Source organism: Pimephales promelas, chromosome 12 (assembly GCF_988280905.1).
Source record: "Pimephales promelas chromosome 12, fPimPro1.hap1.1, whole genome shotgun sequence".
Classification (NCBI taxonomy): Eukaryota; Metazoa; Chordata; class Actinopteri; order Cypriniformes; family Leuciscidae; genus Pimephales; species Pimephales promelas.
In genome coordinates, this window is record NC_142780.1 from 2,316,466 (window position 1) to 2,327,265 (window position 10,800).

The following is a 10,800-nucleotide window of genomic DNA, read 5'->3' on the forward strand; positions in this document are numbered from 1 at the left end:
GAGCACATCCATCTGCCAGTTGTGGGTCTTTCATGCTCTCCTCGTGTTTGCAATTTGAATATAATGATGCATTTAAAACGTAATAGCTAAACGTGTCTTTACAAAAGTTCACAATGCTGCTGCAAATGCAATATAATGTGGACAACATTTAACCCCTTAACTGTCACCCCCCCTTTTTGAGAATAGGGGTTAAATGCTCTATTCACACTTAAATGGTTGTAATTCAAGAATGTTTTGGAATATATACCCAAGTTTGGTCTTGTTTTAAAGAAAACACTCAGCAGATTATTGCTGAAGTGAAAACACTTCAAAAAATGAAAGTATGAAAAAGTTATGGAAGTTTTAATTCACAGTTAATCAAATATACTGTACTATATATTTTTTATTTTATATAAAATATATATTTTACAAAATATTTTTACTCTAAAATTACTATCAAATCAAAGCCATAAATCTAACCAAGTTATGTTCCAAATTTGAAGTTGATATCACAAAAATTGAAGTTCCCATGAGATTTTTTTTAGGCGTAGTACCAAAAATAGCCACCGGGTGCCATTGAATTCCATTCAATTTAGTTGTGTACATTCTGCCATAACAAATTAATACATTTCTGTCCAAATATCAATTTTGTCACAAATTTGGAACCTTGAGACTCAGACCTTTCTGACAATATGGGTTTTGTCAAGATTAGAAAAGGTTTTGATAATAAATTATGAAATATAATGATACCCAAAAAGGGGAGGAGCCTGATAAAATAAGTACCGTTTCTATGGTAACGCAACTTTCAATTATAAAACAGTTTTCACATGATGAATTCTGAGTTTGTAAGCTTTCAAATGATACCTAATTTATGATAACTACTAAAATATGTGATATAATAAAAAAAGGTGATAAAAAATATTATTATATTTTAGAGGATAATATATACATATATATTATAATTTTTAGAGGATAATTTTATACTATACTTTTTATTTTTTATTGAAAAATACTAGATTATATGTTTTATTATTAACTTTTAGCATAAAAAAGAAGTTCCAATGATTAAAAGTGGGTGTATCAACTTTTTGTGACAAAGGTCAAAACTCCTGTTATGATGCAGATTTTTTTAGGTGCACTCTTGTCATAAATTCATTAATTACTCTTCCTACATAATTGGTAACACAAAACAGGGGCAGAATATTTATTTAGAAGTCTTAGACCTTTCCAACAATATATAATTTGTCATAATTAGATTAGGATTTAATAGAAATATAGTGAAGTAAAGTTAGGCGTCCCGGTACCGGGACGGTGACAGTTAAGGGGTTAATAAATTCATTTTCGTCAGGTTAGATACTGATAATTAATCACTCAAAGCTCTTTATCTAAACCTCTCTACACAACCGTCCTCCGTATCGACTACGTGTCTGTAGTTTTTTTAACACTTTTTACTCGTGTTTGTAGTTCTAACCGACTCCTCGTCCAACGCGCAATGGTTTGTGGGCAATATCAGCCGTTAGAGTGTCCATCGATCTACACTTCGGATTCTGACCGGAAAAAGTAGACCATCCGGGTATCTTTGAAACACTCATTTCAACATACTACGATTTGGGACGTACTAATTCTATTTTCGAATACTATTTAGGACGGATGGTATGCGAATTGGGACGCAGGGAATCTCCTGAACTCCAAACTGAATGTCAGAATGGGAAAGAAAGGGGATTTGAGCAATTTTGAGCGTGGCATGGCTGTTGGTCTGAGTATTTCACAATCTGCTCAGTTACTGGGATTTTCACACACAACCATTTCTAGGGTTTACAAAGAATGGCGTGAAAAGGGAAAAACATCCAGTATGCGGCAGTCCTGTGGGCCAAAATGCCTTGTTGATGCGAGAGGTCAGAGGAGAATGGGCCGACTGATTCAAGCTGATAGAAGAGCAACTTTGACTGAAATAACCACTCGTTACAACCGAGGTATGCAGCAAAGCACAACACACACAACCTTGAGGCGGATGGGCTACAACAGCAGAAGACCCCACCGGGTACCACTCATCTCCACTACAAATAGGAAAAAGAGGCGACAATTTGCAAGAGCTCACCAAAATTGGACAGTTGAAGACTGGAAAAATGTTGCCTGGTCTGATGAGTCTGGATTTCTGTTGAGACATTCAGATGGTAGAGTCAGAATTTGGCGTAAACAGAATGAGAACATGGATCCATCATGCCTTGTTCCCACTGTTTAGGCTGGTGGTGGTGGTGTAATGGTGTGGGGGATGTTTTCTTGGCACACTTTAGGCCCCTTAGTGCCAATTGGGCATCATTTAAATGCCACGGCCTACCTGATCATTGTTTCTGACCATGTCCATCCCTTTATGGCCATCATGTCCCCATCCTCTGATGGCTACTTCCAGCAGGATAATGCACCATGTCACAAAGCTGGAATCATTTCAAATTGGTATCTTGAACATGTCAATGAGTTGACTGTACTAAAATGGCCGCCACAGTCACCAGATCTCAACCCAATAGAGCCTCTTTGGGATGTGGTAGAACGGGAGCTTTGTGCCCTGGATGTGCATCCCACAAATCTCCATATATATATATATATATATATATAATCAACCTAGTTTTTGCTAAATGCAAATATGTGTGGTCTGTGATTTCAAGTGAAATAATTAATCCGCTCTGTTGTTCAGATTTAATCAAGGGGTATTTCATACCATTAACTGAGGTCGCTTTTTAAATCTGTGCTGTTTACCTTGTGGAAACATGCATACATGGCATCAGGTACTGTTCTAGAGCCACTGAATGACTGAATTTAGAAGAAGGGGAAAAGTTGATTAAATATAGAGTTCTGCATCAGTTCTGCACATTCTTGAGTTGGACCTCCGTGGGACTAATTGTCAGGCCTCCTGCCTTCTGGGCCATTTGTCTGAAGGATAATTGCCCTCTGCTTTGCCATCGTTCACCTTGCAGCTGTACAAGTCCCTGTGCAGGATGAGAAATACTGCAAAGTGTGTGTGTGCATGCGTGCATCCACCTGCGCAGTGTAGGAGTTAGTTCATTCATCACACCACATTAAAGCTGCTCCTCTGGTGGTCTTTGCTGTGGGGTCTTCTGAAAGCCATACATCGCCGTCATGTGTACTCTTTGTTAGCTGGAACATAATTTGTTAATTACCCAGTGCGGCCTGTCATATATCACTGGCCTGTGGTATAAACACCATACGGTCTGATATAGTGAAAGATCACCTTTCACCTGCCTCCTCTTCAAGGGCAAAAACACTCTCTTTAATAATAATAATTCCTTGCAAAACATACTCTGAATGAATAAATACAGTATATATTTTTTTAAATAATATTTTGCATTGACCATATAACAATCACAATTTTGACTCCTTGCTCAAAAAGCTGTGTTAAAATTTTAATACACATCAACACGTCTGCCATCTTGATTAAATAAATATAAACCCGTCTTTTAACATAACCATGGCAGAAAATATAATAATCAACCAACAATTCTTCACCTGTAAGCAACATATCTTAATATATATATATATATATATATATATATATATACAGTATATATATATATATATATATATATATATATATATAGACCATTTCACAAGATGTAAACAACACTGGTCCAGAAGCACTTCCTGTTTCAGTTTTTTAACACTATATAAAAGCTGGGATAAAATACAACCAACAGAACATTTGAAACTGAATCAAAAAGTTAAACAAACATCTTTAAGATGTTTTCTTTACATGTGAAATAAAGAAAACAGTTACAAACTGAAACAGGAAGTGCTTCTGGACCAGTATTGTTTACATCTTGTGAAATGGTCTATATGAACTTGGGAGTCTCTAACTCAATCCCTCTAGCGCCACCAACTGTCCAAAGTTTCACTCATGCTTATGCTAAAAACTTTTATTATAACCTAAAGACTAGAAACATAAATCTTGTTTCCTCTGATTCCTTGGTTAAGCCGATTCCATGGGATTCTGGACATCATTTTCTATCTTGGAAATCTTTCCTAGACGATTGCTCTGATTTTCCAGAAAATTTAACCACATCATCTTTAGACCATGCCGACAAAAAGTTATAGAATTCAAGTTGATTCGTTAAAGGGTTAGTTCACCCAAAAATGAAAATTAAGTCATTAATTACTCACCCCCATGCTGTACCAACCCCGTAAGACCTTCGTTCGTCATTCATTCAACACAAATGAAGATATTTTTGATTAAATTTGAGAGCTGTATAACTACCACATTGGCTCCTAAGGGACTGCCTCTTGACGGCCCAGAAATCTCGACTTAATTTTCATTTTTGGGTGAACTAACCCTTAAAAAAACAAAACAAATTTTCCTATATTAGAGCAAAAGGACATTGCCATTACTCAAAATATCCTATCATTATATTAAATGTTACACTTTACGAATGCATTGTGGCTCTTCAAAAATCAGATTAACAATAAGCTACATTAGCATTGAGATAGCTTAGCATGCTAATCTAATTTACCTGCTTTTGTGTGCTAATTCTTACACTAAAGCTTGGTAAGTCAGCGTGAACTAAGTGGCACAAGCTGCTAAACCATGCCCAGACTGCAATTGGTACTGTGGCCAGGAGTGGTGCAAAGATGCTTAAAGGAGCATTTCACACATTTCAACATTAATCTTTATTGAAAGTGGATCATATATGTAGTCGAAATGTAAAAGACTTTTTGAATTTGGTGCCCTCTTGACCGAGAAAATAACCGAAGGGCGCATTTTAATGTATGACAACAACTCCCACAATGCACCACATTGCACAGCTCTGCAAGCCACACCCACTAATCCGGAATTGCGCACACATCAGAGAAATCAGTCCTCCATCTACAAGGCTAACGTTAGCCGTCACTAGAATTTGAAATGGCGAGCAGGACGATCGAGGGCGAGGGACGTAAGAGGACGGCGCGCCGCCGGTTTGAAAAACCGAACACAATTTTCTACAGGTGAACTCGGGCGGATACTGTGGTTTGCATTCTCTGACAATAAGTGTCCCCCGAGGTGCAAAAAGGTGGCAAGTAAACTCCCAAAACTTGTGTGTGTCCCTACCCGTGATGTATCTGGGGCAGGGAGGTACACACTGTTTGTAAGTTTCCTCACTCGCATTTCCTCATTTCATTTGTCAGGACTACCAACACCATATAGGATGTTACAATGTTAAATTACAGTTTCACACACACAGAGTGATTGCTGAAGAATAGAAGCTGATGCTGTTGCATGCTTATTTAAAAACTGTGTGTAGTACAATGTAGTTAGGTGATATCTGACTTCTCCAGAACATAATTCACTCAGCTAAATATTATTTGGATGCAACTTACAGTACTACACAGTATGTGAATTCATGATACTGTCTTTCCTGATGCCTCTCTGTAATGTTTTTTTTTTTTTTACAGGTCAAGATGCTCCATGTGACCTTTCTCATCTCAGATGGCACTGGCCTATTGGTCTTTCAGGATACAACCCTCAAACATATCCAGCTAAAAATGTCACTCCGCTGTGGTGCTCAAACAGGTGACACCGAGTTTGGGTCTGGCTTGCATGTTTTACTGATCCCTGGTTATTCCTGTCATCTCTTTACTGTCTTATGAATAAAAATACATAAATGCCAAAAAAAAAGAGCTTGTTACTCCGGGATCTGGGCTGTCATCCACTCCCGAACTCTGTGACATATGGGTGGTGCAGGTACTTGTGCGCCCACACAGTCTACTTGACTGTACATCACTCCTCTTCGACTGATTTGCATGTGTTTGGATGGCAATACACTAACAGACTAACTCATTCTCATCCCAAGGCGTCATACTCACACATATACATCCAACGCACATGGCACCCTTTAGCGTCAATATAACACGCTTCGGTTATGGGTAGGTTTAGGTCTGGGGTAGGGTTAGGGTTAGACCACTAGGAGGCGCCTTCTGGCCCATATATATCTGCGTCTCATATTGACGCTAAAGGGTGCCATGTGCGTCGGATGTATACGCACTGGCAAAAGTGTCAGTATAGGACGCCTTGGGATGAGAACAAACTGAACAGAAACACATTGTCATTCTTGCAGTTCACTCTGGAAACCTGAATTTTAACTTGGTGCTGTTCATATGTGCATTGTGTCTTTTCCATTTAAAAACAGCAACTACAATGTGCAGGTGCGAACAACTTTTCAAGTCCACTCAAGAGAGCATTGATAAATCAAGTGTCCTATCACCCTGGCACATTATCTCACATTCCAGCAACATGAGACCTGACAGTTTGTTTTTTTTCACCTGCCTTGTGTTTTTGAAGTCCTCGGATGGCCCCGGGTCTTCGGGCCCATTGTTTAGCTTTTTGTGAAGAGCACTTCATCCCCGCTGTGAGGTTTAGCATCTTTAGCTGACAATGCTGTCAAAGAAGCCTGCCCTCTCACTCAAACTCTCCACCTCTGAAGACACCCCAGGCACCAATTTAAACAGCAGCCTTTAAGTGCCAATACCTACAGCAGCTGCAGATGACAGCCTTGGAGAGGGCCGACGGGGCTTACAAACACTGAAAACCCATTCCGGCTCTGTTTGCTGGTTACTCAGCTAATCATTATCCCGTCCGTACAGTATTTTTTTTTTTAAATATAAGTACCATGTAATGGGGTGGTGATGGCGGGTTTCGAATCCACTGTGAGACACCAATGTGTCCCTGAGCAAGACACTTAACCCCTAGCTGCCCCAGAGGCGTGCGACCTCTGACATATATAGCAATTGTAAGTTGCTTTAGATATAAGCGTCAGCCAAATGAAGAAATGTATTGTCTGTAAAAACATATGAACACAATAAGTGCATTGTGTAAAATATGTTAGTGTATATTAGTCTATAGTCGAAGACACTAAATATAAAATGGGACAAAAAATAAGCTTAAAACCTAAACTTACCTGATACTATTGAATTCTAGTCTTTGAAAGTATCATTTAGGATGTGCAAATCTAGTGTTATCGTTAATCGGAAGTATTTTGAATAACAGAGAATGAAGGTACACGTTGAACATGTTTAAATAAATTTAAGAATTAAACAATTAAACCTATTTTTTTCACAATGGGAACATGCCTTGTGCACCAGGTTAGAATAATTGAAAAAAAAAAGAATCCACACACACATAGACACACACCGCTGAAACAAACATTGCTTCTTTATTGCAAGTTAATTACAGAAATTAGCATCAGTGGGAAAAAAAAGTCATCTTGAGCCCAGCTGCTTCCGTCTTGATTGAATCTACTGCTTCCTTCCCTCTCAAGTACCTTTAGTCTAATTAGCCATTTGTAACTGAGTTTTGAGCTTCCATGCTAAACCAAACCATCACCAGTTACCATGGCAACTATACTTTTGTAAACCCCTCTTCCCCTTTTCAGTGTCAGTCCTTCATGATCCTTCAAGTCAAGACCCTACACACCCTACACACATCTGCTCTATCTCTGAATGGTCTGAGCCCTTCCTGTCTTCTGAATTAGCAGATTCGGTCCAATCACAGCTTGAATGCGCATGGAGGTTTTGATGAACTGCAGGAGAAGGGTTGTTTGTGCTAGAGAAACCCGTACAGCTTGTTTGCTGCAAGGTTTTTACTTGTCCTTCGAGTTCCTTTTCACCGCTGGGGTCACATTAAATGTACACCAGACTTTAACCTTTGGCGATGCGCGCTTGATATAGCACGCCAAAAATGGAAATACGAATTGCCGTGTCATACACACGTTACTTCATGAGATCAGTCTGTATTTTTGACAGTTTTTTTCTGTCAATGTGAAGCGATACTCAAGTTCAGTGTTTGTAGGTGAAGGCTGTGGATGCATTTATTCTTCCTTTGATTAATTTTGGGGAAAACTAGCTAAAAAAAAATTTTGGTTAAGTATCTGCCCATTCCAGGAATATTTTTTAAAAATTATTCTGTTGCATGTATATCCATTGAGGTGTCAACAGTTTTGATTTAGGGTGCGTTTAAACAGCCTGTTCTTACTTAAATGCGTCTTTATAGCACGCATTGTGTATTATTGTGCAATTTATACGCAAAAAAGATTTTTTACGTGAATATGATACGCAGTTTTCGCATGCATTTGATACGCAGTTCATTTGCCTGTAATACACACGCACTAATTGTACTCAAATGTATAATACATACGCACCCCACACTACTACTAACCAACCCATATGTATCCTATGCACGTAAAAACTCATTTTCGCATATAAATTGTACGATAAACACACTGCGTGCTATAGAGACACATTTAGTGTGTTCGGGTTGGTATACACAACAACAACAATATACTAAAAACTCAAACGTTTTTCGTTTCTGTTTTTCGAGTACAGACACAACGTTGTAAAATCGATCCCTGATCCCACAGATCTGCGAAAAGATTAAAAAACGCTGTATTCTGCTGCCAGATCAGTAGATGGCGATGTCACCATGCAAAGAAACACCACGTCTGAAGACTCAGCCTGTTCTCACGTAAATGCGTCTCTATAACACACATAGTGTATTGTCGTGTAATTTATACACGAATATGAGTTTTTACGTGCATATGAGACGCGGTTTTTATACGGAATTCACACACTCACCCCACACCACTAATTATACCCAAACGTATAATACACACGCACCCCACACCACTACTAACCAACCAATGTGTATCATATGCACGTAAAAACTATATATAAATATAAACGTATAAATTACACGACAATACACATGCGTGCTATAAAGACGCATTTAGTGTGATCGGATTGGAAGACTGAACATTTATGGTGCGTTCATGTGCTATGGTATTTATGGTAAATACCACTAAACAGTTTTCAGAGATTAAACTATTTACATTTGATTATCATGAAAACAAATCTCAGAGACCAAAGGTTAATTTTACCAAATTATTTACCATGACGTTAACAGCAGTGAATACCTCTGTCTTTGCAACCCGGTCTCATCCCAAGACGTCATATAACTGACGTTTTGGGACGTCTTTTGACCATACGTCAATATTCGCCTTTTTAGGGCCCCCTTAAACGTCGGTAGATGAGGTTATGGGATCCTAACTCTACCCCATACCTAAACCTAACCCGTCACCTAACTGACGTTAAAGGTAAAGCGTCAGTTGTATGACGGCCCGGGATCGCCATCTACCGACGTTTAAGGGGGCCCTAAAAAGGCGGATATTGACATATGGTCAAAATACGTCCCAAAACGTCAGTTATATGACTTTTTGGGATGAGACTGTGTTAGTCTTTTCTGAAACTCTCTCTTTATTATTGATGTCTAGAATGCAATATCAGCATAAATAAATAAAGTATAGACTATTCACATTATGATTGATCAATTGCCAAACAGTAGATAAAGAGAACAGAAGAAAGAGTTTCATTAAATATTTACTTGAAAGATTTCTATATTCTTAAACTAATGACTTTCTGTAAGCACTAAGCTGAAAACAAAACCAGACCATATAAAATACACTGAAATATGATGATCCCTGGGACCCCCATACTCATATTAGAAACACGCTATTATAAAGGCAACGTGCTATTTCCGATTTATTAAAATATTAATTCACTTAATTTGTCAACTTAAGTTGACAGAGCATCTTATTTTCTACCCACTATTCGAGTATTGGAGTGCTCTGACCCCAGTTAAAGCAACGACTTAAATAGAAGTGCCAAATAAATAAAGCATTTATTTATGAATGTTTGGTAAATGGATCATTGGCAACCCACACACCATTGATTAGTGTTTGCAACTTCACAAAATGTGTCACTCTACAGTGAGGAATATGGGCTGCACAGCAAGCTGAAATAACTGGCATGATATTAGGCCTGAAATCATCAGTCCTTTTTGAGCGTTTGATTTCTTCATGGGTGAAAGCCCTTCGCAGTTTTATTAAAAGCGTGCTTCTTTGGCATCCTCATTAGCCAAGTTTGGTCAGTTTGATAGAGTTTGCTTTCCTGTCAAAAACTGACTGTCAGAATCACACGCCCACGGGTGCCAGGGAACTAAAATAATTGGCAAATACAAGGTTTTATATTAGTTACATATTGTTTTGGTAGTTGTTCAGACAGCAGATTATGAGGTGATTTGGGGAAAAACCTCCTGTTGTCGCCTTTTTATATGGCAAAGGCATGAACATCCCCTGGATATATATAAACACGTTTCCGAAGCTTTCGGTTTCGTTCTTTTTGTGTCGTTTCAAACATTCACTCGCCAGAAAGGAATGTTTTTTTTCAATTAAATATGCTATCAGAACAGAGTGAGCATGAAGTTGAGCACAGCTGGTCACGTGAACAGCTCCTTCTTGATCATCAAAGACTGCGAAAATTATGCATACCTCATCGCTTATCAAACACAAAGGACACAAGATCAGTGTGTCTTTTATGAGCCAGCCAAGTGGTTAAAACTGTTAGTGAGTGAGATTTTGCTTTCAGACAAAGCACACACACACCAAAGAGGCAAGAGAAGAGAGTAGTCTTTCATGTTCTTATTGATGTTTAAATTGGGCATTTTACACGCAGCATGTCTATCCATTACTTTCCCACAAAACTATCCTAATACAGCACATAGAAAGCATGTAAATATAGTGAGACAGGACGTAATGGCATATCTTCATCCAAATTTTCATAAACAAGGCTTTGTGTGCATATAATGGTGATGTATCAAAGATGGACTATTGGAAAACCCACAAATGTTTTTGTTCCATTGTCTACCTTACATTCCATTGTCAAATGAAACATATGAGGTGAGCAGATGGTTGAGTAATTTATAGCATTACAACATATGCAAATGAG